General features: G+C 44.7%; 1 pseudogene; it reads right to left on the reverse strand.

Annotated features, from left to right (window-relative positions):
* Positions 1-19,035, reverse strand: part of LOC127053884 (cytochrome P450 2H2-like) — a 29,604-nt pseudogene extending 10,569 nt beyond the window's left edge.
* Between the last annotated feature and the right edge of the window lie 8,765 nt (positions 19,036-27,800).

A 27,800-nucleotide genomic window follows, 5' to 3' on the forward strand; every position in this document is an offset into this window, starting at 1 on the left:
CTTCCAAGCCTAATAACATTCTTTATCTTAAGTGTTTTCATTTAAATCTATAAAACTACACATCAGATACATCTGGGTGTATCAGCCGCCAAGGCATGGACTAGAATGGAACTGCTTAGAAGCAATGTAGAATCAAGTTCTGATCCATTACACCAGTAGTCCCCAAACGTGCTACCTTACACTCTCCCTTTCCCCTGTTTGTGCCCCCACTCCTTGACCCTTAGAGCTGGGGCCGGGAGCAGGGCCATAGCTCTGGGAGGTGGGGATGCAGACAGGGGTACAGTCTGGTTCAGGGCCAGGCATGGAGCAGGGTGGCACTCTCTCCCTGCCCTTCCCCCCTGGGGGGGGGAGGAGAGCTGGCCTGGACTCCAGCCACCTCCCCCAACATTCCTCAGTGCCCCCTTGGGGGGGTACCTCACAGATTGGGGAACCTCTGAATTACACCTTGAGTAACTGGTACCGTACAGAGGGATTTCAGGATTAATGATAATAATTTAGAAATCCACAGCCAACGAGGACAAGTTCTTAGTCAGTTGTATATTATTTGACTACTGCACATAGAAAAACATATATTAAAACATTAACAGTTTATGACTAATAAGTTTCCACTAGCCATAAATTAAATGTCACATGCATGAAATGACCTATAAGCATATGAAGGGCCTGATTTACTACTCTGTTACGTCAGTAATTTTACTCACCTAGTTACACTGGTGTAAAACTGGCAAATCTGATCCTAAAGGTATAGTGCTCTTATATCAGAGGGGTAGCTGTGTTAGTCTGGATCTGTAAAAGCAGCAAAGAGTCCTGTGGCACCTTATAGACTAACACATTTTGGAGCATGAGCTTTCGTGGGTGAATACCCACTTTGTCAGATGCACCCATGAAAGCTCATGCTCCAAAACGTCTGTTAATCTATAAGGTGCCACAGGACTCTTTGCTGCTTTTAGTGCTCTTATACAGCACTTTTCATCCATAGATCTCAAAGTGCTTTAAAAAGGAGGTCAGTATCATTATTCCCATATTACAGATGGGGAAACTGAGGCACAAGGAGGGGTAATGATTTGTCCAAAGTCACCCAGCAGACCAATGGCAGAAGTGGGAACACAACTTTGTCTCCTGCATTCTAGTCCTGTGCTCTCACCACTAGGAAACATTGGCTCCCATATACATGCCTAAGGCCTAATACAGAGCCCTTTGCAAGGCCAGACATTAAACTTGAAATCAGGCCTATCAAATCAAGACTATTAATGTGGAAAACAACTTGCGCTCTCAGAATTGCCAAATAAAAACTCTTCTTCTGACTTAAGTACAATTCTATACTCTTCACAATTTTACACAAGAAAAAACATATTTTTGTTATAGCAACTATTTCTTATAAAAGTTGCAATCTTCGGCTTTCCGAATTGTCCACTTGCTAATGAGTGGTGCTCATAACACAGCTCTCTTTGTGAAAGCTACAACAAGGTTTAGGATCCCACTGATCCCCCTATAGCCTTTAGGGACTGATATGGCATTGCTAAGGAACCCTAAACGTCCAATGAAGTCCATGGGAGTTTGAGAACTTCAAAAGTGCAAGTTTGAACCCTGAAAACACACAGAAAGCGCTGTTCAACTGTTAAGATTGCCAAGGACAAATAATGTCCAATTCAAAACCACAAAAGCCATGCAACTATATATTACCACCTTATACATTCACACCCACTCACAATTCCTGAAATAAACACAGTCACCAAGGAGACACCAAGAAAATCCTTACTTTGCTTAGAATTCAAAGAAAACCAGATCCAGGCACTGAGCACTGATGTGCAAGTCAAAAAAGAAAAATAATGTTTGGTTTCATTTCCATTAGGTATGTGTCTAGTGCAGGCATCAGCCATTAAATCGATTTAGGTTTAACAGTTAAATAATATAACAAACAAAGTGAATATCTGAAACTACAAGTTTGTGGAAATGATAAGTGCTGTGGTATGAATTACCTATTTAGCAATCCTGACAGTACACAGCACCCATTGTTCTATCATTGGGAAAAAAATCTGCTCCTGTGAATAGAAGAGGGCTGAAACCAAAATCCTGAATCCAAACTCCCCTGAACTGTGTGGAATTTTGGATCCAGGTCTCAACTTTGCAGCTGGCTCCTCTCTCTTATGAGGCAAACCAAAACATCAGATCAGATCCTAAGCTTTGGGGACATTTACATCTGGAATTTAATTTTGCTACTTGGGCCCAGCTCTGCATGCAGAAGCATGACTGGCAGCGTTTCCAAGTTACACCACGTCTGTCTGTTCCTCTATCTGGGTATGTCTACACTTTGAGCTGGGGGTGCAATTTCCTGCTCAAGGAGACAGACTCACGCTAGCTAAAATTGAGCTAGTGCACTCGAATAAAGCGTAAACATGGCAGCATGAGTGGAAGGACAGGCTAGCCACCCTAAGTACCTACACATCTGAGACCCTAAGATAGCCCTTCCTCCAATTTGTGTCACAGTGGTTACACTATATTTTTAGTGCATTTGTTCTAATAGAGCTAGATGGATATGCATCCTCGAGCTGGGAATCCCACTCCCAGCTCAAAGCACAGGCATATCCTTAGGTGCTGGCAGATGTTTGTGCACCTCTGTACTGATTCAGTTTCCACTGAATTGCATGGCAAAATCCAGTTCTGTATTCTGCAACAGGAGCAGTTTTGAGACTTAAGTCTCAAGCACTTGTACAGTATGCATCGATTGCTCTGAATTCAGCAATATATAAAGAGCTTCAAAATCAGGCTCTTGCTCACAAACACATGTAGGGAGATCTTTCCCCAGCATGAAGCCTTTCATACTGCTTTACCACTATTTTTATATTATTTTAACTCTTAACACAGGGCTTAAATTGTGCAGAGGGTGTTATGTAGGTCTTCTGCAATGGACTGAAATCTATCTGTGAGTGGCAATCTAGCAAGCAACAAATTGCTTCTGCAAATGTATTTTATGGGGCAAAGTAAGTTCATGTGCCTGTGGTTTTAAATCTTTATTACTGATATAAGCAGAGTCTGAACGAGCTCTCCCCTGACAGTGATGAGCTGTGGAAGAAGACTTCAGGAGCTGATCTCGTTTGCATGGACACATGCATTGCCTAAGTGCTCAGCATGATGGGATTGCTTGCCCAAATGATCACTTCTGGCTGGTCTTAGATCCCCAGTCCCCTTGTTATTGGGGCAGGAATAATAAAGGGTTGTTATCCTTGTTAATGGGAATCAAGGGCAGCAGAACTGTACTTGGCATTTCCTGCTTGACGGACTCACCCTCAACCTACTAAGCAGGGGACATGGGTTCCAAAGCCCAGTGAGTTGAGAGATTATAGGAACAGGTACTTGTAGTTGGTAGTGGACCCTGCTTAAGAATTGTAGACATCATTTGACCCTTCTATTTTCCACTGTGTAATATCATAGCTAATTTAGACTCAATTAAGAGTATTGTTACATGCTGCAGAGCTGAAATCACTGATACTTAGGTCTGAGTATGAGACCTGCTTTGGAACAGTGTCTCTAATATAAGAGATTGCCCAGTATGCACCAGCAGTAAAGCTCCCCCCACTAGCAGCTGAAATCACTGAGAGCTGAAATGATCGAGAGCTGTGTTAAATGGTGCGGCCTGAAGACATCTCAACAATCGGCTGCCAGTGTGGCCACTGGAGAAATACGGCAATCAGACGGCAAGGTAGCTAGCAGGGTGACTGGCAAGGAAAAGTGGCAAGCAAGTGCCCGGGCAGTGGAGCGAGTAAGATATCTTCTTTCCCTTCTCCAACCAGGGTGGGAGGAGAACTCTGCAGATGCACCTCTGAACTCTGGGTCTGCCCTGACCAAGGACAGCAACTGTGAGTGGGGTGCGGAGAAGAGACGGGCACATTAAATGGACTTATGGTTGCTGGACTTAAGAACCTAAGAGAAAAGGACACTGTCCAACTTACTTGGGGGTGGGTCTTTTGCTCATGGTTTATGTTTATGAACCCTGTTTCCCCAAGTTAATGATAGGTTACTTCCCTTCTTTTATTAAAAGTTTTTGCTATACTCAGACTCTGTCCTTGCGACAGGGGAAGTATTGACTCTTAGAGGTGCCCAGGTGGTGGTGTGTCATTGTCTCAGGTCACTGGATGGGGGCTCGAGCTGGTTTTGTGTTGTACTGTTAAAAAGAAACCCCTACATACTGAATCCAGCCCTGGCTGCTGCCAGCTCTGATTGACAGAAGGGTTGCACTGAAATATGGATGAATTTGGCTACTGTGTAAAAGCAACTGTATTACTGCTGTATACTTCTTTGTTATGTAATACACTAGCATTTTATCAGGAACATACACAAGAGTTAAGGGTTGGGAAAAAGATTACTCTAGCAATGGTTCTCAAACTTTTATACTGGTGACTCCTTTCACATAGCAAGCCTCTGAGTGTGACCCCCCCAATATAATTAATATTTTTTTTTATATATTTAACACCATTATAAATGCTGGAGACAAAGCGGGGTTTGAGGTGGAGGCTGACAGCTTGCCACTCCCCATGTAATAACCTCATGAGCCCCTGAGGGATCCCGACCCCGACCCGTTTGAGAACCCTTGTGCTAAATGATGAACTAGCACTCGGCTGCGCCCTCAAGGGTTAACACATTGTTGTTAATGTAGCCTCACACTCTACAAGGCGGCAGGAACGGAGTGGAGGGGAGATAGCACAGCAGACAGAGACAGACGCACACCTTGTGTGTGGGAGAGAGAGAGAAATGCACACTGCCCTTTTAAGTAAGCTGACCCACTCTTAAGTGCAGTGTCTTTTTAAGTGGATCAGGAAGTTGAGAGAGCTGCTTCCCCAGGCTCTCTCTGTCTCTCTCCCTCCACGTCCCCACCCTGCTCTATATGGAGAAGGGGTAAGCGGGTGTAGGAGCAGGGGGGAGGGGGACACCCTGACATTAGAGCCCCCACCCCCCACAGCAAGCAGGAGGCTCAGGAAGCAGCTCCAAGGCAGAGGGCAGGAGCAGCACATGGCAGTCTGGAGAGGGATAACTGCAATTGCTAGCCTGCTGGCAGCTGCTGCACAGGGAACTTAGGGGAGCGGGGAGCTGATGGGGGAGCTTATGGGAGGCTGCGGGTCCACCCTGGCTCCAATGCCCCCACCAGCTAGCTGCAACAGGCTACTTTTCCTGCAAGCAGTGGACAAAGCAGGCAGTTAGAAGGGAGCACTGCACAATTTTAAACAAGCATGTTCTTGAATTGATCAGCAACATAACAACAAAACAATGTTAACTGGGACGACTTTAAGTGAGGAGTCACTGTATATATGCGCTTATAATAGAGCATTAACTATTGTAACCACTGGACAGCGGAAACTCTCTGAACCTGTAATTCATGGTATTTAGGGCTTGGCTACTGAAGAAACAGTGCACCATTTACAATGTGGAAGACATTGCTAAACTACTTAACCAAATACAAGCCAAAATTAATCAGCTAATTGCAGAGAACAATATAAAGGCAAGGAAAAAGCAAATTGGTAAAGAAATGTTGAATGTTGTGGCATATAAACAAGTCTGGGGTTTTCTAGGCAAAACAATTGTATTTTAGTAGGCCCAAAATGATTGGTGGACGTGCAGGAAAACAGAACCCAGCTGTAGAGTCAGCAGGACACTGTGATAACCATACAGAGTGGCACGGGGAGTTCGGGTCTCCCCATGAAATTTGCAAATATTAAGAAATTAAAATTTAAAATTAACTCAATAATTGATGGATTAGGTCAAGCCATTAAAACAAAGGGGAAGTGATCAAGGTTGTTAAAACAGCACATCTATCCGGATCATACGAGTGGAAAAAGGAATTCATACCACTGGAAAAAAATATTTGCAGTTTGCAAGGTTAGAAGGTCCTGGACCCTGGGAACCACATGAAATTAATAACTTGACTGTGCCAGTTATGATTGCTATTCCCAGATGGACAGGGTGTCCTAAAGAATTGGTATATGTTCACAGTATGGGACCAATAGAGAATGGTACCTATAAACAGCATTATCCACTGTGGAGACAGCAACACAAGGAGATGAAATAAACACAGATTGCTGTAAAAGAATCAAGCACAGATGGTTCTGTGACTGTTCGGCCCGAATGAACCTGACCACAAGCAAGGGAGGTTAGGCCTAACAAGTCATTAAAGAGAGAATGCGGGAGGTGGTACGGCTCTGGTACGCAGTATGTGCTCTGGCATATCACAGCTTTTCAGTGGGGACCATCACCATGCCGGGGAAGCCTGGATGAGTTTTGTCTGAACCTCACCTCTCTGACTCAGATTGGGACCATGCCCTATGGCCAAGTGTGAAGATAAAGGAGAATGTGACAGAGGCTGTGATAGACAACGCTGATTGGGAGTCACTGGTGACCAATCTCTTTGCACCCATAGGACCACTGTCCATTAACACCACTAATTTGGTACGAAGAGTGCAGAGATGAGGTAAAGAGGAAGTTGAATCATGATAAGTGGACAGCGCATGTTGCACAGGGATTGGTTCCTGCAATGTGTGATGCAATGCACAGAAAGACAATGAGATGTGTAATGTATACAAAGGGAGAAGGTTTCTGTATAACTCTGGAGCTGTGATGTACTCTGCACATACTATTCAAAACAATTTTGTTTAGTATCAAATTACCAATATTGAATCCTGACAGCAATATCTGATAAACTGGTTACTGTCCATTCAGTAAGTTATCTGGAAAACAGCATCTACAAGAAGCAACTGGATCTACATCAACTACTGGAGTATCACAGAGCAATACAACCTAAAGAGCACCACGCCCAGCTTGTTATGCCAGGAAAGCTGTTGACATCGCAACTCCAGTGCGTGGCCAATCCAATGGAAGAGAGAAACTTCCTAGATGGTGGCAACCAGCAGTAAGGGCAATCTGTAACCTGGATGTAGAGTACCATGTAATATATATATACGAAGGCCTCAGTTGTGATGTCACTATTGCAAATTCCTGTTTTACTCCTTATGTACATAAAACTGTAGATTATATTGTAATAGTGCCTATCCCAGTTTTGAAAAATGAATTTAAAACTATTCTCTCTCAAACCAAGTCCCAGACCTAACACTCCCAGGGCCACGATATGGAACTAAGAACATTTGGAAAAAGAAAACTGTCTACAGATCATACAAGGGAACATGCAGACCATTAGACATCTGGGGCATGAATGTATGGATGGGTAAAGTAAAACAGCCAAGAAACAGTGCATACGATCACTGGCTCATATTCAATCCATGCATTATGTTTTTCCAGGATGATGGGTAAACATCCTCCCCCAAAAAAGACAAAAAGCAGGGGAATGTGGCAGAGAGAGTCTGGAGCACTAGTACAAGATCTGAGGCCAGAACCAGAGGTCATGAATTAAAGTTAGGCCAACTATCAGAGTAGATGTTTATAAGTTTATGAATTTGATAGAGTTGTTGCTAGCATATTAGGTATTAGATAGTTAGTAAATACAGTAAAATCTCAGAGTTATGGACACCAGAGTTATGATCTGACTAGTCATCCGCACTCTTCACTTGGAACCAGCAGAATGCAATCAGGGAGCAGCAGAGGAAAAAAGCAAATACAGTACAGTACTGTGTTAAATGTAAATGTCAAAAAAAATAAGGGGAAAGTTTAAAAAAAATGGACAAGGTAAGGAAACTGTTTCTGTGCTTGTTTCATTTAAATTAAGATAGTTAAAAGCAGCATTCTTCTTCTGCATAGTAGCTTCAAAGCTCTATTAGGTCAATGTTCAGCTGTAAACTTTTGAAAGAACAACCACAAGGTTTTGTTCAGAGAGACAAACAATCTCCATTCCCGAGGCGTTCATAACTTCTACTGTACATTTCAAGGTTAGTACAGATACATCCCAATCTAGTGCAAGATACGATGGTTTGACAGAATGATTAATAGGGATGTTTTGAGCCATATATCAGGAACAAAGGGAGGTAACAAACAGATGTCAAAAAATACATAAAGGTAGGATGTAAGCTGTATAGTCCAGTTGTTTGCCTCGGCCTATAAATGTCAGGATACTTTCCCTTAAGCCTTTGTGTAGCCTACAGGGCAGTGGAAGGTCCTGCTGCTAACTGATCTTAGTCCCTTGTACCAAGCATACATGTGTTAGCGTAACTGTAGACACTGTTCCAGGGAACAAATACCACGCTTCACTGACAACAAACTTCCTCTGGGCGGGGAGTGGGTGGGCAGGGCCAGGGAATGAGCAGAGCCTTGACTCCAATCCCCCAGCCTCAGTTCATTGACTTGCAGAGCTGAGCCAGCATGGTGAGAGGGGACTGTAACCTGCTACTGATAAAGCCTCTCAGAATCATTGCTCCCGCCTTGGTCTGTGCCTCGAGTGGTACAATTACATTTCACCCCTTATTCAGGGCAGACTGCAAAGTGACAATCTACTCCGTAGACTGTAAACTCTGTGGGGAAGGGATCATCTCCCTTGTGTCATCCGCAGAAGGCAGAGCACTCAGATATTAAATGGCCACCTACCCGAGCCTTCTGACTCAGCCATATCAGATATACCAAAGGTCTCCCCTGAGACTGCCTCTGAGCAGGAGAACAGGAGGAAGAAAACATTGCAGGGAACTGCCCTCCAACTCCACTTGTGTAAAGGCTAATCACAGACATGGTTCTAGCACGGAATGAATGGCAGGACTCCTCCATCCAACCTATCACTACCACTGGTATCAGCTACTCCAGTGGGGGAAGGACTGGAGCCTGTCCATCCCAGGAGAAATTCTGTCTAAGTCAGCACAGCCCCTCTGCACTCCCCTAATGCTGTCTGTGGCCTTACTCACAATCCAGCCCTTTGAGCTGAGATCCCAGATTCCGAAAAGGCTAAAGGGAAATGACTTTCAGAAGAATTTCATTCATGAGTTTCCTAAACACTATTCCATTATTAGGAACAGTGACAGCAGTAACCCTGTATTCAGCCCTTGCACGCTATTGTGGTAATCTTTGTACAAGGAACACCATGTGAGGTATCATTTGGAAACTCATAATCTGCTGGTCATTAATGTTCTAGTAAAATATGTGTAGCAACACTGTATGTAAACTTATAAGATTCCACTGTATGGTTTCACTAAAACACATTCCAAGCCTGTGGAGTGGCCAAACCAGTTCCTCCAAGACAAAGGACAAGCTGACACCTCAGCCAGGTGTAAACAAGGTCAATGGGCCACTATCTGCTAAGTGGCTATTAATTGGCAGGAAAAGGGGCATGGGCAGGACATCCACATTTTATCAAAGAAACAGCAGGGGCTCCTGTCCACACAGTCTGCCTAGTGCCATGCTCCCCGCTGGAGATGCTTCTCAAATGGAGGACTGGACTACAAAAAGAAGGAGCAGATACCCAAATGGCTCCCACCTCCTCCACTCTCTCACTGTCCATTGATTCACTGAACCAGAAGGAACAAAAGAAGCAGCCATTACAAAGAAGGCATTCTGGCTAAGAAGTGCAGCCAGTAAGATTGTTGAGAACATGTGAGAAAAACATGGCTTTGAATTTAACATAGCTTGTTAAGTCAAGCACTAGTTGCATTTTATTTCTGCTTTTCTTGTAACCATTTCTAATTTTTCTACTGCATTACTTGTATTCACTTAAAATCTATCCTTGTAGTTAATAAACTTGTTTGTTTTATCTAATCCAGCATGTTTGAACTGAAGTGTCTGGGAAATTTCATTTGCGGCAATAAAATTTTTGCATATCATTTCTATTAATAAAACAATGGACTTTATATGAGCTTGTATTGTCCAGGAGAGAGATGGGCAGTACAAGATGTACATTTCTGGAGAAAATCCGGGACTGGGTGAATGTGGGAGTCACCTTGTAGTATAATTCAGGCTGGTAAAAGTTTGGGTGTTACTGGCAGGCTGCAAGTGCACACAGCCATAGCTGGGAGTGACTTACATGCTGGAGGCTGATTGTGAGCAGTCCAGAAGTGGAGGCAACAACAGCAACGCAGTGTAAAGGGCACGCCAGGTTAGAGGGCAGAGGTGACAGAGCTACTCACTAGACTAGATTGTACACTTGGTATGTCACAGGAACAGATTATCCCCAATTCTAATTTTTAGACAAAGTGCCTTCTTCCATTACAATTAGCCATCATTATAAATGCATTTTCTGTTGATCACTACAGAATGTATATCCTACATATCTGAAAAAACAAAACCACACAAATTCAAATTTACCAAAGACCGTAATCCATTGCATACCACACCTTTGAGATGTTACTGGAACGGCTCACGGAATGTCCCAAAGCCTTCTCATTCTGAAAGAGAACAGAAAAGGATCATTGGAGTAACAGAGAGCTGATGGATGGAGGTGTTAAATCAGATATTAACAGTCAAATAAACAGATGAAATACCAGAGCAAATATTTATAGTATTTTGCTCCTATTGAAGTCAATCTGAGTTTTGCCACAAACTCCTGTGGAAGTATGATTGGGCCCTTTCATCTCTGTAATGGCTATATTACCACACAGAACTCAACTAGAAAAGACTTGCATGAACTGGGGAATATTAAGATAGTGCCCTCATGTTCTGAGTCAATATTGCAAAGCCATTTTTCTGTACTGCAGTTATTTTGGAAATCAATCCCACCCCTCTTATCCGCTGAGAAATTATAATCACTCCAGGAGAAATTCTACAGTCCTTACTCAGGAAAAGGTTCCCAGTTATATCACAAAACACTGCTGAATAAATCACGTCCATGTCATTTCACAATACAGATGCTCCCCGACTTACGCAAGCCTTCCGTTGTGGAATGCCTTGCGTAACTCGAATTTTGCAAAAGTTGGAAACCTATCTCCGACCATTATAAACACACACACACACACACACACACACACACACACACACACACACACACACAAACACACACACAACAAAACAAAAAAAAACCCGCAACCCCCCCACATCCTCCTATTTCTATCTAACAGAACTTTTTCCGTAAGCTCGGATTTGCGTACGTCAGGTTTATGTAACTCAGGGAGTGTCTGTACAAAATACCACATAACTGCCTTTTCTTGAGGAACACTGAGCATTATCACACTGGAAACACTATATGTATGTAGTGTTGTTGTAGCCATGCTGGTCCCAGGATATTAGAGAGACAAGAGGGATGAGGTAATATCTTTTATTGGACCAACTGCTGTTGGTGACAGACAAGCTTCCGAGTTACACTCAGCCCACGTCCAGACTACCCTGCCGTATCTGCGGGTTAAAATCGATTGCTCGGGGATCGATATATCGCGTCTAATCTAGACGAGATATATCGATCCCCGAGCGCGCTTATATCGATTCCGGAACTCCATCAACCCCAATGGAGTTCCGGAATCGACACGGAGAGCCGCGGACATCGATCCCACGCCGTCTGGACGGGTGAGTAATTCGATCTTAGATATTCACGTAGCTGAAGTTGCGTATCTAAGATCGATTTTCCTCCCCTAGTCTGGACGAGCCCAGAGCTGGAAACACCATGACAGCTGGAGTTGCAGAAGATCTGCTGATTCTGTTCAGTCATGTAACTGAAATTAATCAGGTGCTGTATTTGTTTCCACAAGTATCCATACAGTTGTATCCAGTAAAAAATACATTATGCAGCCTCTTTATCTCTCTCACCTGCCAGTCTGACCTTTAGGTATTTATATTGTGCTCATCACCTTTGTTAGCTGCGCACCTCTGGGTTCCACCCATCCATTCCACTTTCTACATGTAATGTGATTTAGTCGTGAGTGTGATCAGGCATGTCCGTTCCAATGCTGAGAGACTGTGAAAGCAGCTTATCTGGCAAGGAAGTTGCTTGCTTGTTCTGGATGGAATCCAAGAGGGACATTTTTCTTTTAGAAAAATACCAGACATAAGGACAATCCACAAGGTTTAGATGCAAATCAGGATCCAACTTCCTCAAGCTTTGGGGGTGGTCAGATCTGGTGCTTTGGTTTGAGACTAGCCCTCAAAATATATGGCACCTTTATCAGCCGTTTCCATAACAACTGGTCCTGTGCGAGAGCTGCCAAAAACATGCCCTTCTGTTTGACACCTTAGGGACCAAACTGTTTCACTTTCCTTATGTGGCTTTTTACTCTCAAAGAGACACATTTTATATCCTACAAAAGGGACTCTGACAGGAAATATGACACCAAACAGCACTGATGATGGCCACTGAGGCAGCTGGGAGATTAAATACTATGCCCAAGAGAAAGGGTAAAACTAAATATATAAATACATAAATCAGGTCGATTTCAGTACTCATAGATCAGCTTAGACATGAAATCTACATGCATGTTATGGTGAGTGCTGGTTGTGATTGGCTACAATTAAGGTGACAATTAATGACTAATTCCACTTCAAGCCAATGTAAAGCCAGGTTAGTCCTTCAGCAGGTGCGGATTACAGGCCTGCATTAACCTCACACTTTAACATTATCATGCTTCAGAAGGCTTGTTTCATGAGCACAAACCTAGCACTGGTCAAAAGCTCTGTGCTGGGAGATGGGAAGGACGAGCAGGCAACAAGATTTCATCAGCGAGGGCTGAGCTGTATTTAAATACCAGCAGCTGTTTCTTCTCTCCTTCTATCCAGCTGGAATGTGCCAGGGAGACAGCAACTGACTCTTCTTCCATGCTCTCCATAGCCAGTGAGACACGCCTGTTTGGCAGGGGAGGAGTTGAGGGAAGCAGTGAGCAGGAAGAGGCAGCTGCTTGGTTACCATAGCGCTTGCAAATACAGAGCACAGTATTCAGCTCCCCAAGATCTGCATGTTATTCCATGTAGCAGTTAGAACACCAGGAAGGAGGAGCTATTTCTTGTGCATGGCAATAAACATTCTTTCAATGAAGCGCCAATCAGTGAGCCACTGAGATCTTGTACAAGGCAACTGACTGGTCAAATTTAAATTCAGCAGGGGCCTAATGCAGCCCTGGGCCTAAATCACCATTGACTGTGCTGGTTGAAACTGGTTTTAGGGTTGGAGAAGTATTTTTATTACATACAAATTAGTGTTTCTGGCAAGTCTGGAACAGGAAGAAGAACAAGCAGCCAATGAGAGAGGACAGACACTGGGGGCATTTGAGAAGTTGATCTTGGATTGTGCTACTGCAAGAAAGACTGCATTATGTGGCTGAGTATCCAATCTCATCACCACATCAAACAGAAACGTGACTACAGCGACAGAGAAACTTCGCTGACACTAGAGATGGCAGAGGAAGGAAGAATGACGCTGCAAGGTTGGAGGGCAGGCTCACAAGCTCTGCTAAAGAGAAAATGGCACAGGCCTGTGAGCATGGTGAAAGCTACATAACTTGTGAGGTTACACTCACTTCCCTCTCTAGTGATGGGGTGGGAGGTGAAGTAAAGGAAGATCACGTGGGTTAGGGAGAGAAACTGTGAGGGAGCGTCTGCCTGGGGCATACAATACATAACTCCATGCCACTGAGACCCTGAAAATTAGGGCTGGGATTTCAAACGCCTTAAAGACAAAATGAAATGATCAAAGTTACTTCATGCTAACTCTGTGCTCCTCAACCCTCCTCCAAACACCTCTTTACCTTCAGCAGGTTCCAAGTTAGGAATCATTACTGAATACACAGGCATGTCTGTGTTAAAAAGAGAGACAAGGCAGGTCGGGTACCTTTTATTGGACCAGCTTTTGTTGGTGAGAGAGTCAGGTTTCTGAGCTACACAGAGCTCTTCTTCAGGTGTGCTGAAAAGGACAGGTTGAAATTAGTAAGAATGAATGGGATGAAGTATAGGAACCATATGTGCACAATGTGATAAATGATGCAGAGAAAAATCTGCTCTAACCCACACCAAAGAAACTAAAATTGCTGCTGAATTCCTGGGATTGTGATTTTATCTGCTGGATGCTCTGAGCAGCTGAGACACAGCTGCTCACATTATCTTTATTGATGTATTGTTAGAGATCATACCTATAAAGGGCTTCAACCACTCAGACTAACCAGTACAATCAGTACTGTTATTTCAAAAGGATCATCCTGTAATTAAAAATAATCCATAAAACCCTCTTGGGTGAATAATTCCTTATGAAATACTGAATGGGAATATTTATCTTCTTCCTGTAACATCATCCCTCCTCCACAAAAATATTCATGTATGGTACTTCTAGTGCACTCTTCTCCACTATATAGTCACCACATATACACCTACACCTCCAATGTTAGCTCCTGAGCACACACCTGCTTTAGTTGGAATATCACTGTAATGCTAGGCGGTCTTGAGATAAGCACACTGAATCAGAGAGAGACTTTTGATGCAACTGCTGCACGTCAGTTTACGTACACACAGAGATCTTTAGACCATCTCAGTGTGTTAGAGCTCGTTTCACAAAGAACAACTTGCACTTCACCACATGGAGCTTAGCAGAATCGTGAATGTTCAAGTAACGGCTTGGTGAGAAGAAACTCCAGCATTCTCTCCTCCCTTTATCAAACGTGCCGAAAAGATTTGGATCACTAAACAGCAACAGAAACGCCTCTAAATAAGAGAGTTCATAACACTAGCTGTGCTGTTTGGTTTTCTTTGCCAAATAAAATGATAACAATCTAATCATGAAGGAAAAGCACAGCAGTCGCCATTAGAGAGCCGGTGTTTATACCACACGGTGGTATATGAAAGAACTGCTGTGTTTCTCCATCATTAAAATGGGGAATAGCTGTGATACCACAGAAATAGCTGCTGATGAAGGCTGACTTTAAATGGCAACCACTGTAGCTGAGAGAGGAAAATAAATGTTAAGTAGAAATTAATGAGTTACAAGGGAATGAAAATAATAAAGGATCACTCTGTTCCGAACAAAGACATCCTCTGATTGTACATTCATCTTTGAATCATTTGGGTTGTTCACAGATTAAAACTGTGACCAGCGAGAAGCCTAAGATGATATCCAGTTAACATTATCATGTAGGAAAAAACGCGTTAGAGTGACTTTTTCAGAGCCCTTTCCTCATGCAGCAAGACATGCTCCAGTCTGGTGATTACATCTCTAAGGCAGGAAGAGCATTAGGTCAGGCAAATACAGCATCTGCCGATTGTTCACTGTATAATTACCACCCACTAAGGAGCATGCAGTTTTTTTCTGGCTCAGGTCAGCCCTTCCATGTGGGATAACAGACTCCTGCCTTTTGAAATTCATCCTAAAATGAGCTACTCTCGCTCATTTCACTCCATGAATCACAGACTTGGTGCCTTTCTTCCCATTTGCTTGACTCACAAGCCCACTGTCAAAATCAGAGTGTCACAGTATTTCTCAGTTTCCCTACTGTAACAAATCCATGGAACGTGTACACACACACACACAAAATCAGGACTAGAACTCTGGTCCCTCAGCTCCCCAAATCCCAGCCTTGAATGCTGGAGCCAGAAATCTCCTGCCGCTGATGGCAAAAGTAAGCCAGTCACTAGGGGGGGCAACTTTTGCTCACTGATACACACAAAGCCAATATGCCACACTGTCCTCTTTCCAAATTCCACCATTTCCTTAGCACAGCAGCTGAGCAGACTAAAGCAACAGGACAAGGTGAGCGAGGTAGTATATTTTATTGCACCAACTTCTGTTGGGGAGAGAGACAAGCTTTGCAGCTTATACACATTCTTTTTTCAGGTCTAGATGCTTCTTAAAAGCCATTTACATGGAACGAGTGCTAAAACAACAACAACAAAAAACAAATCTCATGGCTCATAAGAACAGCCATACTGGAGTCAGATCAAAGGTCCATCTAGCCCAGTATCCTGTTTTCCAATAGTGGCCAATGCCAGGTGCCCCAGAGGGAATGAACAGAGCAGGCAATCAACAAGTGATCCATCCCCTGTTACCCATTCCCAGCTTCTGGCAAACAGAGGCCAGGAACATCATCACTGCCTATCCTGGCTAATAGTCATTGATGGGCCTATCCTCCATGAACTTATCTAGTTCTTTATTTTAACCCTGTTATAGTCTTGGCCTTCACAACATCCTCTGGCAAGGAGTTCCACAGGTGGAGGCTCACCTCAGCAAGCCTCTAATAGGTACAAAGATGAAGCACAACATGATGATAATTCAGAAAAGTAATCCATAATTATGGAGAAGCAAGCATCATCACTCAAACCCCTCAAAAAAAAAAAAAAACAACCTCACACTCAAAAGAGTGATTTGATGGTAATACCAGTGCCCACCATGATGGGACACCAGCTAATAGAAGCAACAGGCTTGATTGTGCTCTCACAGTGGTACTAGGATTGTGTAACTCCATTAACTTCTGTGGAATTACTCCATATTTACATGGGTGTGAGTGAAAGAAGACTCAGGCCCATGGAAGACAGCATGGTTCCCTGGTTAAGGCTCTGGATGGGGAATCAGGAGTCGTGGGGTCTATTCTTGGCTGAGCTACTAACCTGCTCTCTGTTCCTGTTTCCCCTCCTGCTCTTCATCTATCTTGTCTATTTACTGTGTCAGCACTCTTGAGTTGGTGTCTCTCTCACTGTTTATACATTGCCTAGGATGATGATTACAACCTGATCCTGGCTGGGGTCTTTAGATGCTACAGTAACACAAAAGCTAATATTATAATAATCAGGCTCATTCCAGCCACGGAGGAGGGATAATTGCAGGGGGGCTGCTGGGTGACAACATATGCAGTATAGCAGTAGCTGCTGCTATTGTGTAATAAGGAGCTGCAGAGTTCCCCGCAATGCACTGACTCCCTAGTGCAGGGGTGGCCAACCTGAGCCTGAGAAGGAGCCAGAATTTACCAACGCACATTGCTGAAGAGGCACAGTAATACATAAGCAGCCTCCCATGAGCTCTCCCCGCAACCGGCAGCCCTGCTGATCAGCACTGCAGGCTCAGGGATGGGGGCGGGAAGGGGTAGTGTGGGGGCAGTGAGCACCCCCTGGCACATTGGAAAGTTGGCACCTGTAGCTCCAGCCCTGGAGTCAGTGCCTATACAAGAAGCTGCATATTAACTTCTGAAAAGCTGCATGTGGCTCCAGAGCCACAGGTTGGCCACTCCTCCCCTAGTGCTTGTTCTCAGCAAGCCTGATTCTCCTCAGAGTTACACTGGCATGAATCAGGAAGTCACAAAAAACACACGTGTGAAATCAGTAAGTCAGAGGAGAATGGGATTCAGAGAGCAGAAGCACCACAAGTTTGGCTGCTCCCCATTCAGTGCACAAGGAGTAGGAAGGAAAGACTTCCTGCACCATCTCCCTTGCTTTATGCATCAACACAAGAGGCGCCTGAGCACACAACCATTTGTCTTTGCACTTGAGTGACCCTACAGGTTAAGTCACTGGAAGTCTGCAGACTTGGGCACTAAAATAGGTTCTGGGCCTTAAAATTAACCCAGATTCATCACTGCTCCATGCTGCAGGACTTTTCCTACAGAAGCAGGTCCAAAATGAGGAAAATGCACAAAGTATTGGGAGAATGCCACATTCACTTGCTCATAGGGACCATCCTTTAGGTCATGGGTCAGCAACCTTTCAGAAGTGGTGTGCCGAGTCTTCATTTATTCACTTTAATTTAAGGTTTTGCATGCTGGTAATACATTTTAATGGTTTTTAGAAGGTCTCTCTCTATAAGTCTTTATATTATATAACCAAACTAGCGTTGTACTGTAAAATAAACAAGGTTTTCAAAATGTTTAAGAAGCTTCATGTATAATTGAATTAAAACGTTGATTTTACGCCGCCAGCCCACTCAGCCCACTGCTGGGCTGGGGTTCTGTTCACCTAGGCTGGCAGTGGGCTGAGCGGGGCCTGCAGCCGGGACCCTGGCTGGCAAGGGTCCGGCAGCCAGAAGCCCAAACCAGCAGCAGCCTGTGTGGGGCTGGCGGCCGGGACCCCAGATCGACAGTCAGCTGAGCGGCTCAGCCCACTGCCTCTCAGGGGTTCCATCTGCTGGCTCCTGCCAGCTGGGATCCCAGCTGATGGACACGCTCAGCCTGCTGCCAGTTTGGGGTCCCAGCCCTGCCCACGTACAGTGGGTACCTACCTTCTCCCTGGTTCTGGACCATTCTTTTCCTCTCTCTGCACTGAGCTGAGGGTGAGAGTGCACTGAGCACAGGGCTGGGGGTGAAAGGTCTGGCCAGGAGATAGAATGAGGGAGGGGGCTCAGGGTTGGGGCAGGAGGTTTGGGTGTGGGGCACTTACCTGGGCAGCTCCTGTTTGGTGCTCAGGGTGGGGGTGGGGATGTAGGGGGGTGCAAGAGTCAGGATGTCAGGGGGTGCATGGGGTGTGGGGGGGTTGGGAATGTGGGGGGTGCAAGCCTCAGGGAAGAAGGCTGGGAGCATGTGAGGGGGGTGCAGGTGTCAGGGAGCAGGGGGCTGGATGTGTGTGGAGGTGCCAGAGTCAGAGCTGGGGACGTGGAGGGGGGGTGAAGGAGTCAAGTAGAGGGCTGGGTGTGTATGAGGGGAGTACAGGGCTCAGGGCACGGGCCTGGGGTGTGTGTGGGGCACAAGGCTCAAGGCATGGGCCTGGAGAGTGTGCAGGGCTGCAGGGCTCAGGGCATAGGTCTGGGTGTGTATGGGGGGGTTCAGGGCAGAGGGCTGAGTGTGTGTGTGAGGGGGACTCAGGGCAGAGGGCTTCCCTACTCCTGTGGCCCTGAGTCGGCTCACCTACTCGGGGCCCTGTGGCACACCACATGAGCGCACCTAACGCCCTAGCGAGAGAGTCCCCTTTGGCTCTGTCTGGAGGAGCTGCTCTGGGCAGCGCATGACCCTGCAGCATGCGAGCTTCTCACCTCAGGGCTCTCTGGCCACCACCGATTCCCGCTCGCCCATACCTGCTATGCGCTCAGTGCCGCCTGGCCACGGGACTCTCCGCTCCTCCCAGCTCACAAACAGCAGGTACCGATTCATGGCTGCGGCTGAGCGCCTCCTCTCGGGGATGCTCAGCAGCCGGCACTGCTGCCTCTGCCGGCCTCTCCTGCCTCCGCTTCCTGCCACTAGGAGTCAGGACCGGGTCCAGCAATGAACCTGCTCCCCCGGTGCGCCGCCAATCCGCCATGGCCAGCTATACCAAAGCAGCCCAGGTGAACAGACCCCTCCGTGCCCTCAGGCAGGGCTCCTTGCCGGGTGAGGGGATGCGGGAGCCCACGGGCAGGCCACTGAGGCAGCTCTTCTCTTGCGGGGCATGGGCTCTGTCCTTCACTGGCTGTCTCCCCTCGGGACTCCGGCAGGCAGCAGCGTGCCATTAAAAATCAGTTCCCATGCCATAGGTTGCCAAAAACCCTGCTTTAGGTATTACATGTACGTAATTTTAAAATAACTATTTTCTTTACTACCAACCTATCTCCTCTTTTCACTCAGACCCTATACCACATGGGGATTGAACTGCAGGTCAGATTCATGTGCATGGTGCGATTTTTACCCTTCTTTGCTGGGAGAGGGGAGAGGAACTCACCTGGCAAAAGGGAAGGTGGAAGTCCTGCCACTGCCACCCCCAGCGATTCTACTTGGAGAAAGCAACTTTAAGATTTAGCTGGAACTCCACAGCAGCCCTCCCATCCCGGCTGCTCAGAACAAGTACTGAATCAGTACATCTCCTGGCCAGTAGTCCTCGCCCTCTCTGGGCAACTCCATATAGTTCTGGCCAGTCAACAGCTAGCTCCAGGCCTGCTCAGGTGAATCTAATGTGGTGTCTTTCTCCATGTGTTCATGTGAGAACACTGTCAGATCTCAATAGACAACTAACAATAATACACCTCTACCCCGATATAGCGCGACCCGATATAACATGAATTCTGATATAATGCGGTAAAGCAGCGCTCCAGGGGGGTAGGGCTGCGCGCTCCAGTGGATCAAATCAAGTTTGAGATAACGCGGTTTCACCTATAACGCGGTAAGGTTTTTTGGCTTCCGAGGACAGTGTTATATTGCGGTAGAGGTGTATGTAGACTTTTCGTACCATACTCCTGAACTTATGGCATCACAGTTCCTTCCATCGCATGATTGGGATGAAAATGGAGTAGGCTCCTCAATGCAGGACCAACCAGACGAAAACAGGGCCTGCATGGAAGAAATGCTCTGAATAATAATTAATTAGTAACAGAGCTGGGGAATAACTCAAGATTATACTAAAAAACAACTGCTTCATTTCAATGTTCTTTTTACAGCTGTGCCCCAGTGTCAAAGTTACACTTTAAAAGATTCCCACAAGGCAATTATTTGTTAAAAGTAATCACTTCCATATATTGCCTTACTAACGCCTAGACCCAAAAGGGCTGAGATAACTAGTTCTGGAACAGCCTTGATACAGAAAGGCCTAACTGGGGTTTTACATCTGAAATCATAATGTCATGTTAATACAGTTATGTGTATTTAGGTTTCTTTTTATAATGTCATCTTAAGCATTGACATTTCATCTGACTGCTACAGTCTCAGCAGTAATCTGCACAGACAGTGTTTGGAGAAAGTCCTCTACCTAAACATTTTCTTTCTAAAAAAAAAGATTTTCCAAAAGCATCAAAATAAATAATATATCCCATTTGTGCAGCAGTTTTCATCCTTAGATCTCAGTGTTTTTTTACGAAGTAGGTTACCCTAGCAACATCAACCCCATTTTGTAAATGAAGAAACCAAGGCACTGGGTAGTTAAGTGACCACTCAAGGTCGGGCAGTTTGTACGAGTCAGGAGCAGAAGTCAGTTCTCCTCATACAAAGTCCTGTGATCAATCCATTAGATCACAACTATCCCAGAAATGCACCTTACTTACAAAACCCCCTGTTGTTACAAATTTTGCAACTGTGATTATGTTTCATATCAAGTATTTCCCGGCAATTATTTAAATCTCACATTACAATCTTATAGCTGAAAAGCAGAAAACAAGACAATACATGCACATGCATCTAATTATCTGATTTAACTGGTGTTGGGGGAAAAGAGATGTGTGCATTATTTTCATTATTTTTGTCAAAGCCAATGAATTCTCCAGTTAAGAGAAAGGTTTCCCAGCATTGCCTGAACTAGGATGTTGTGACTTGATAGAATTCAACATTTTATTACTTCAGCAGAAAATAGCACTTTGCATCATGTCTATTGGGCATAGTATTGCTTTTCCAGTCACAGCAGCATCAGAAAGCTCTAATGGGACTAAAGAGCATAGTAGCTGGGTCACAAACCAAGCTGGCTAATATATTATTACCAAGAGCTGCTATACCAGAGGATGGCCCACTTTGTACCTCCCCCCCTTTTTTTTAAGTTGCCTTGATGATTGTGACATCACAGACTTCAGACTGTAATAACCTCCAATCATTCCAGCAGGGGGAGAGACCAGGAATAGCATACAGGGATGGTTGTAGGCCTAAACTCCTCACCCACTCCAGAGATTACTGAGAGGGGGCTGTCTTCTTCTGCCTTAAATTGCTAGCTGGGGGTGCTATGTTTCTGACAGAGTGGGATATGTCTGTATCAAATTGTGAACTCCATTTTGTTTTGTGACCTCATTTTTGGACCCTGTCTTCCATTTTGCGTTTGGTGTTGAAAAGCCAACTTAACCTGGACAAGGTCAGTCAATTCCAGATACTGCCCTGCCAGGGAGGGGTGTGGGACACCTCAGAGAAGACCATCAAGAAGAGAGCTATCAAGGATCTTTGAATGACTCTCAAGCACTGACCCTCCTCAGGGGCACTACTCTTTTTTCCATGTGTGACTTGCATCGAGGGGTTTGGAATTTTCCAGCTGAGGTACAAGGCACACAGAGTCATAAAATGGATTTAAGGAGACAGCGTCTCCACTGTCACATACCAGATGATGGGGCTGGAGGGAGACAAGGCATGATGGACTCTACCTAGCCTAAAATGCTGATCAGCTCTTGGACTCACAGAACAGGTGAGATCAGATGGTGGAGGGGAATCTCAGGACTGTTATTTTACAGAAAACTGTAACCATCTAGTGCTTTCTTGAGAGTAACAGTGTCTGTAGGTAAGAAATCCCTTTACTAATCCTGGGTTCCTTGCTCGCTTGCCATGGCATCCATGCTGGGGTTAAGCAAGATGCTCAAAGCACCCACGATGAAGTGGGAATCTAAGGGAACACACATAAACCACTGGTGCTCGTGAGGGCAGAGGCACTGGTTTTGGGGTGTCAGGTGGCCAGGCTGGAGAGCCCCACATCCCAAAGAAGGCTGGTACCTGTGTGTGCCTTAGAGACCCAGAGTTAGGAACATGGATTTCCACTCCATATGGCTAAATTTAGTGCCTTGCGTGGGGTCAGACAGAGTTAGGAAAAGTGACCCAGCTCTCTTCCGACCCAACTGGGTTTACTCACAAACAACTGGTGTCAGACCAAAGGGGAATTGGGCCAAGCTGTGCCAATGCTGACTACAATAGGCCTCTATTCACCACAGCTTTGATCTGCATCCCCCTCACCTTCCCAAAACTATAGTTTCCCTTTAGTTTGTGCTGCTCTACTTTACTGCCAGATAGTGCGCAGGAATTTCAGGTGAAGCTGTGTAACTTGCATGACCCAGATCCCTTTGAGAAACGGTGAGCCTCTGATCTTTGCCCCCTTTCCTGACTGTTCAGCTCAGAACTAGGCATAAACTTCCTGCACGCTGCACTTCAGTTTCAATGATTGTCAGTCTGTTACTTTTCACCATCACTACATTCATTTTAAATTTTAATGTGGGCACATGTATGTGGCTAGTTTATAAAAAAGAACTAAATTGCAAAGACTTGGCATGTGCAATAAGTTCTATAGATACTCTTCTTATCTCTCTTCTGCCAGAGAGCCTGCCTCAACTGGGAGCACTTCTTTATGATGCCACACAGAAAATGAATCCTCCCCTCGGGGAACAAAAAGTATGAACTACAAAGGAGATGACAAAAAATATACTCCTTTATTACAACAGAATCAATATGTGTTAAGCTTACCTGGGTGTTTGGTACAGCACTGCCACTCATAACTTCATGTATTTAACACAGGCAAGAGAGAGACAGTGCAGAAGAAGTCAGTAATTATATAAGATTGAAAGGACTGACATATTCTACCTTTTGGAAAGTAATTACATTTAATGTAACCATTGTAATTCTCATGGTACACTACACATGTCAACATGCCAAAGAAAGCCACTAAGCGATGCAATCAACTATTTTAAACTTCCACAGTTTTAAAAACCCTCTAGGAAACCAGCAATTTAAAATTCCTCAATCTGCCAGCAGATGTACATAGTTTGTAGCCAGGCCAAACTTTTCAAAACATGGCCTCTCCGTGCATGTGCCTAATGTTGCACATGCAGTCTCTGGCGGGTAGACTATTTTGCATGCTACCACCTGTCTCTGTAAAGGATGGAACATGTGGACACAATTGATGTATAAGTTAAATGTGAGTGGGATATGTGCATACAGACCACCAATTTACTATTAAACTGCTAAGTTGTGGAATAACCTCACAAGAGAAGCAGTGGAAGCCCATTTGGTTGGGATATTTTAAAACAGACTGGGCAAACTACAAGAAAAATAACAGAGAACAATGCTTGGCAGTGGGATGGACTGTATGCTGTAACAGATCTTTTCTATCATAGATCAAGGAATTTCATGCTTTTTCATATCTTAATAGACAGCGTCTAATAGACTACTTTCTCTCCCATTTGTGATCACATCTGGCCCATGTGCTCACAACATCCCCGCTGCAGCTATATACATGCACAACTGACATTGGGAAATATTTAAGACATCAAACATCACTAAAAGTATGATAAAGCAAATGGAAAGAAGGAAGGGTCAGCACTATGTGACCAGCCAGTTCGACAAAGACCACCAGCAAGCACTCAGCAGACCACCAATGATCCATGGACCACAGTTTGGGAACATCTGCTCTACATATTATGGAGACAGTCATTCTGCAGGTCAACAATGAACTACAACAAGACAAAATATGTGCAATGGGCTCCTATTCTGATTTGGCAGCATTCTACACCCACTTTATACTGGTGGTGTCAATTACTATACAATGTGTAGGCCAGGACAAACTGGGCTTGCACACAGAGAAAGGCTGGATTGAGGCCTCTGTGAAAATCTGGCTTGTAATATTCAGAAGTGTTTTTAAGCACACGTTTAACACGTTTCTAGCTCAACAGTTTGAAAAAAATCAGTGAGTTAACAAAGGAGACTAATGTTTAAAAATATCAAAAGACCCACATTATATTTTAAAAAAATAAACCAAACCCAGTAAAACACTGTTCTTGGGGGAAAGGAAACTAAACTAATTTAAGAGAAAATGTAAATTCTCTGTTTTAAAGGGTAATGTAATTAAATTGTAACAAGAACCTACTGAGAAATAAAATTGTTAATGGCAAGAAAAGATGAGCAGTGAAATAAGGAATCTTAACAGAATCACTCTGAATTCCAGGCTAATTAATTATATAGGAAATTCAAGTGTCAAACGAATATTTGCCCAAACAAATTAACTTTCTAAAAAACACAGGAAGCCCTGCAATTTAAAGGTGTTTCAAAAAGAGAAATAAATGAAAGGAACTGCCCTGGTAGTTGTACAGTGCTGACTGTCCTGCCAGCTGATAAAGTATCTTGAACAACAGCACTAAACTAGCAGGAAATGCAGCACTATGCACACAGGGTGTCAGGTTCCTCTGTGGTTGGGCAAAAAGTAGAACTATTGCAGCCAGTGTTATGGCATGGTCTATTAGAATGTGGGCTGCTGGGAGCAAGTGGCTTCTGTTATGCAGGAGGCTGGGCTAGATCATCATAATAGTCAGTTCTGGCCATTAGAGTTATTCCTCTTAAATGTGATTTTCTTTCCCTAGGTCCCTGGGGCCTCATTCTCAAACCCCATCGCTGCTCCTGCTTTAACAAATCAGCCTGATGGACAGTTAGTTCCATCCACTGATTGTTCTGTGTGTAAAACAGTGATTCCTCATGCATCACTTCCCACTGATACAAATATATTTATTAATTTGATCATCTGATATGGTGTAAAATGACAAAAGTCCATGTTACCACTAGGATTCAACATGTGCTCAAAAGCGTCCTCCCCCTCTCCCAGTGTACAAAGATTTAGGTATGGGCTTTTATACCCACACTTCCGGTCGATCCTTGGACAGGACAGAGAACCTGTAATTACTGAGATCTCCCACAGGAACTGCTAGTGCTGAACACCCTCAGGATCATGCCTTTGAATTTTACCCCATTTATTCTGCAAGGAGTTTTAGGATACAGTTTATATGAAAGACTGGCTGAGAAATGTTACATTGTACAATGGAGAGCAGAGACACGGCATTGCTGCTCACTCAGGAGAGATGTTTGGAGCCTATTACTCATGTGAGGTGAAATTGTGATGAGTTACGATGCTCCTAACTCTTTGGCTGAAACAGTGATGATAAATATATCCACTGCCTGGCTTTTTGTGTGTTATTTATACTGCAGTTGTCAAGGGGAATGACAAAACCAGAGTTCTAGAAATCTTCCATTTTGTACCTCTTGAATATTGCTCACTAATAGCCAGATTCAGCTTCCAATGAAGTCAACCAAAAGATTCCCACTGACTTCAGTGGGAGCTGCATCAGCAGTAGGGTAGAAACTCAGCATCCAGCTTTGATTTAGTTAGTAACATCCTGTGCAATAAAAAGGGTCCCTGCTAACTGAAGTTTGTCACTAGCATGAATGTACATCATGTTCCCACCTTCCCTACTGTATCTTATCTTTCCTGATGGGGAGATGCTATAGTGGCATTTACAAGGCTCTTGCCAGAGTAAGCCCTCAGGAGATGGGATTGGCGTTAATTTTGATGTTTCCTATTCCCATGAAAGAAGCAGACAGGCATCACAGTGAAGGCAAATGCTATGTGAATATACATCCATACAACCTCTGCACTACCCCGCTTCTAGGACACCAGCTTTGTTTTTGTAGTGTTGTTTCCCAGGAAAGCCGTTTTAATTTAAACGACATTGCAGACATGATACCAAGATCAATAAATTCTCAAAAAGTATAGTAATATAGAGCAAAGCAGAACACTTCCAGTAAGGCACAGTAAGTAAAACACGGGCCCATCAGCCTCAGGAGTGCCATTTTGGAGTTTTGTCTCTGTATGGCAGTAGCCCTTAATTAAAAGTGATCAGGTGTTTCAGTGAAATCCTCTGCTCAAAATGGAATGGCAGTCAATAAAGCAAACAAAATGCTAGTATGGATAAAGCCCAGGGTGGAGATTAATACTGAAAACCAATGGACAGCCGCAATAGGAATGCTGTGTTTGGCTCTGATCACTCAGTGTAAAATCATGGCCCCAGTGAGAGTTTTGATATTTTTTCGCTGGGGACAGGATTTCAGACTTCTACATGAAGCGAGGCTGAAGAGACAGCCTATCTAGTTTAGAGAGGAGATATGAAAAAGGTATGTAGCTTATGTCCATGTAAAAGAGTTAATGTTTTCGGTGTATGTCTATGGGTACGTCTACACTGCAATAAAAACCCCACGGCACTGAGTCTCAGAGCTCTGGTTAGCAGACTCAGACTCGCAGGTCTCAGGCTCTGCGGCTATAAAACTGCAGTGCAGACATTCGGGCTTAGGCTGCAGCCCAGGCTCTGAGACCCTTCCCTCTCCAGCCCAAGCCTGAACGTTTACATTGCAATTTAATAGCCCTGCAGCCTCAGCCCTTTGAGCCAAAAGCCATGTCTACGCTAGCATTTATGTTGGCAAAACTTTTGTCACTCAGGAGCATGAAAAAACCACCACACTGAGCGATGTAAGTTTTGCCGGTATAAAGACGCTCTCCCGCCGACATAGCTACTGCCACTTATTGAGCTGGTTTTATGATGTTGACAGGAGAGCTCTCTCCTTTCAGCATAATGCGGCTACATGAGAGCTTACAGCTATGCTGCTGTGAGCTTGTAAGTGTAGACATGGCCCTAGTCAGCTGACTCTGGCCAGCTGCGACCATGCCACAGGTCTTTTATTGCAGTGGAGACATACCCTCAGTGTATGGAGCCTTCCTGCCTGCCTGCAAGGCCTGGTCCACACTACGCAGTTAAACCGATTTTAACAGCGTTAAATCGATTTAACGCTGTACCCGTCCACACTACAATGCACTTTATATCGATTTAAAGGGCTCTTTAAATCGATTTCTGTACTGCTCCCCAACGAGAGGAGTAACGCTAAAATCGATATTAACATATAGGTTTAGGGTTAGTGTGGTCGCAAATCGAAGTTATTGGCCTCTGGGCGGTATCCCACAGTGCACCAGTGACCGCTCTGGACAGGTGTCTGAACTCTGATGCACTGGCCAGCTATACAGGAAAAGCCCCACAAACTTTTGAATTGCATTTCCTGTTTGGCCAGCGTGGAGGTCTCATCAGCACAGGTGACCATGCAGAGCTCATCAGCACAGGTAACAATGCAGTCTCCTGAGAACAGAAAAAGAGCACCAGCATGGACCGCACGAGAGGTACTGGATCTTATCGCTATATGGGGAGAGGATTCAGTGCTAACAGAACTCCGTTCCAAAAGACGAAATGAAAAAATATTTGAAAAAATTTCCAAGGCTATGATGGGAAAAGGCCACACCAGGGACTCAGTGCAGTGCAGAGTGAAAGTTAAGGAGCTCAGACAAGCATGCCAGAAAACCAAAGCAGCAAACGGAAGATCCGGGTCAGGGCCAAAAACATGCCGCTTCTACGCTGAGCTGCATGCAATTTTAGGGGGCTACGCCACCACTACCCTCCCCTTGTCTGTGGATTCCGAGGTGGGGGTTATAATCTCAACCATGGCTGAGGATTCAGCGGAGGGGGAAGACGAGGAGGAGGATGAGGAAGAGGAGGACGA

Source organism: Gopherus flavomarginatus, chromosome 6, assembly GCF_025201925.1.
Source record: "Gopherus flavomarginatus isolate rGopFla2 chromosome 6, rGopFla2.mat.asm, whole genome shotgun sequence".
Lineage (NCBI taxonomy): Eukaryota > Metazoa > Chordata > Testudines > Testudinidae > Gopherus > Gopherus flavomarginatus.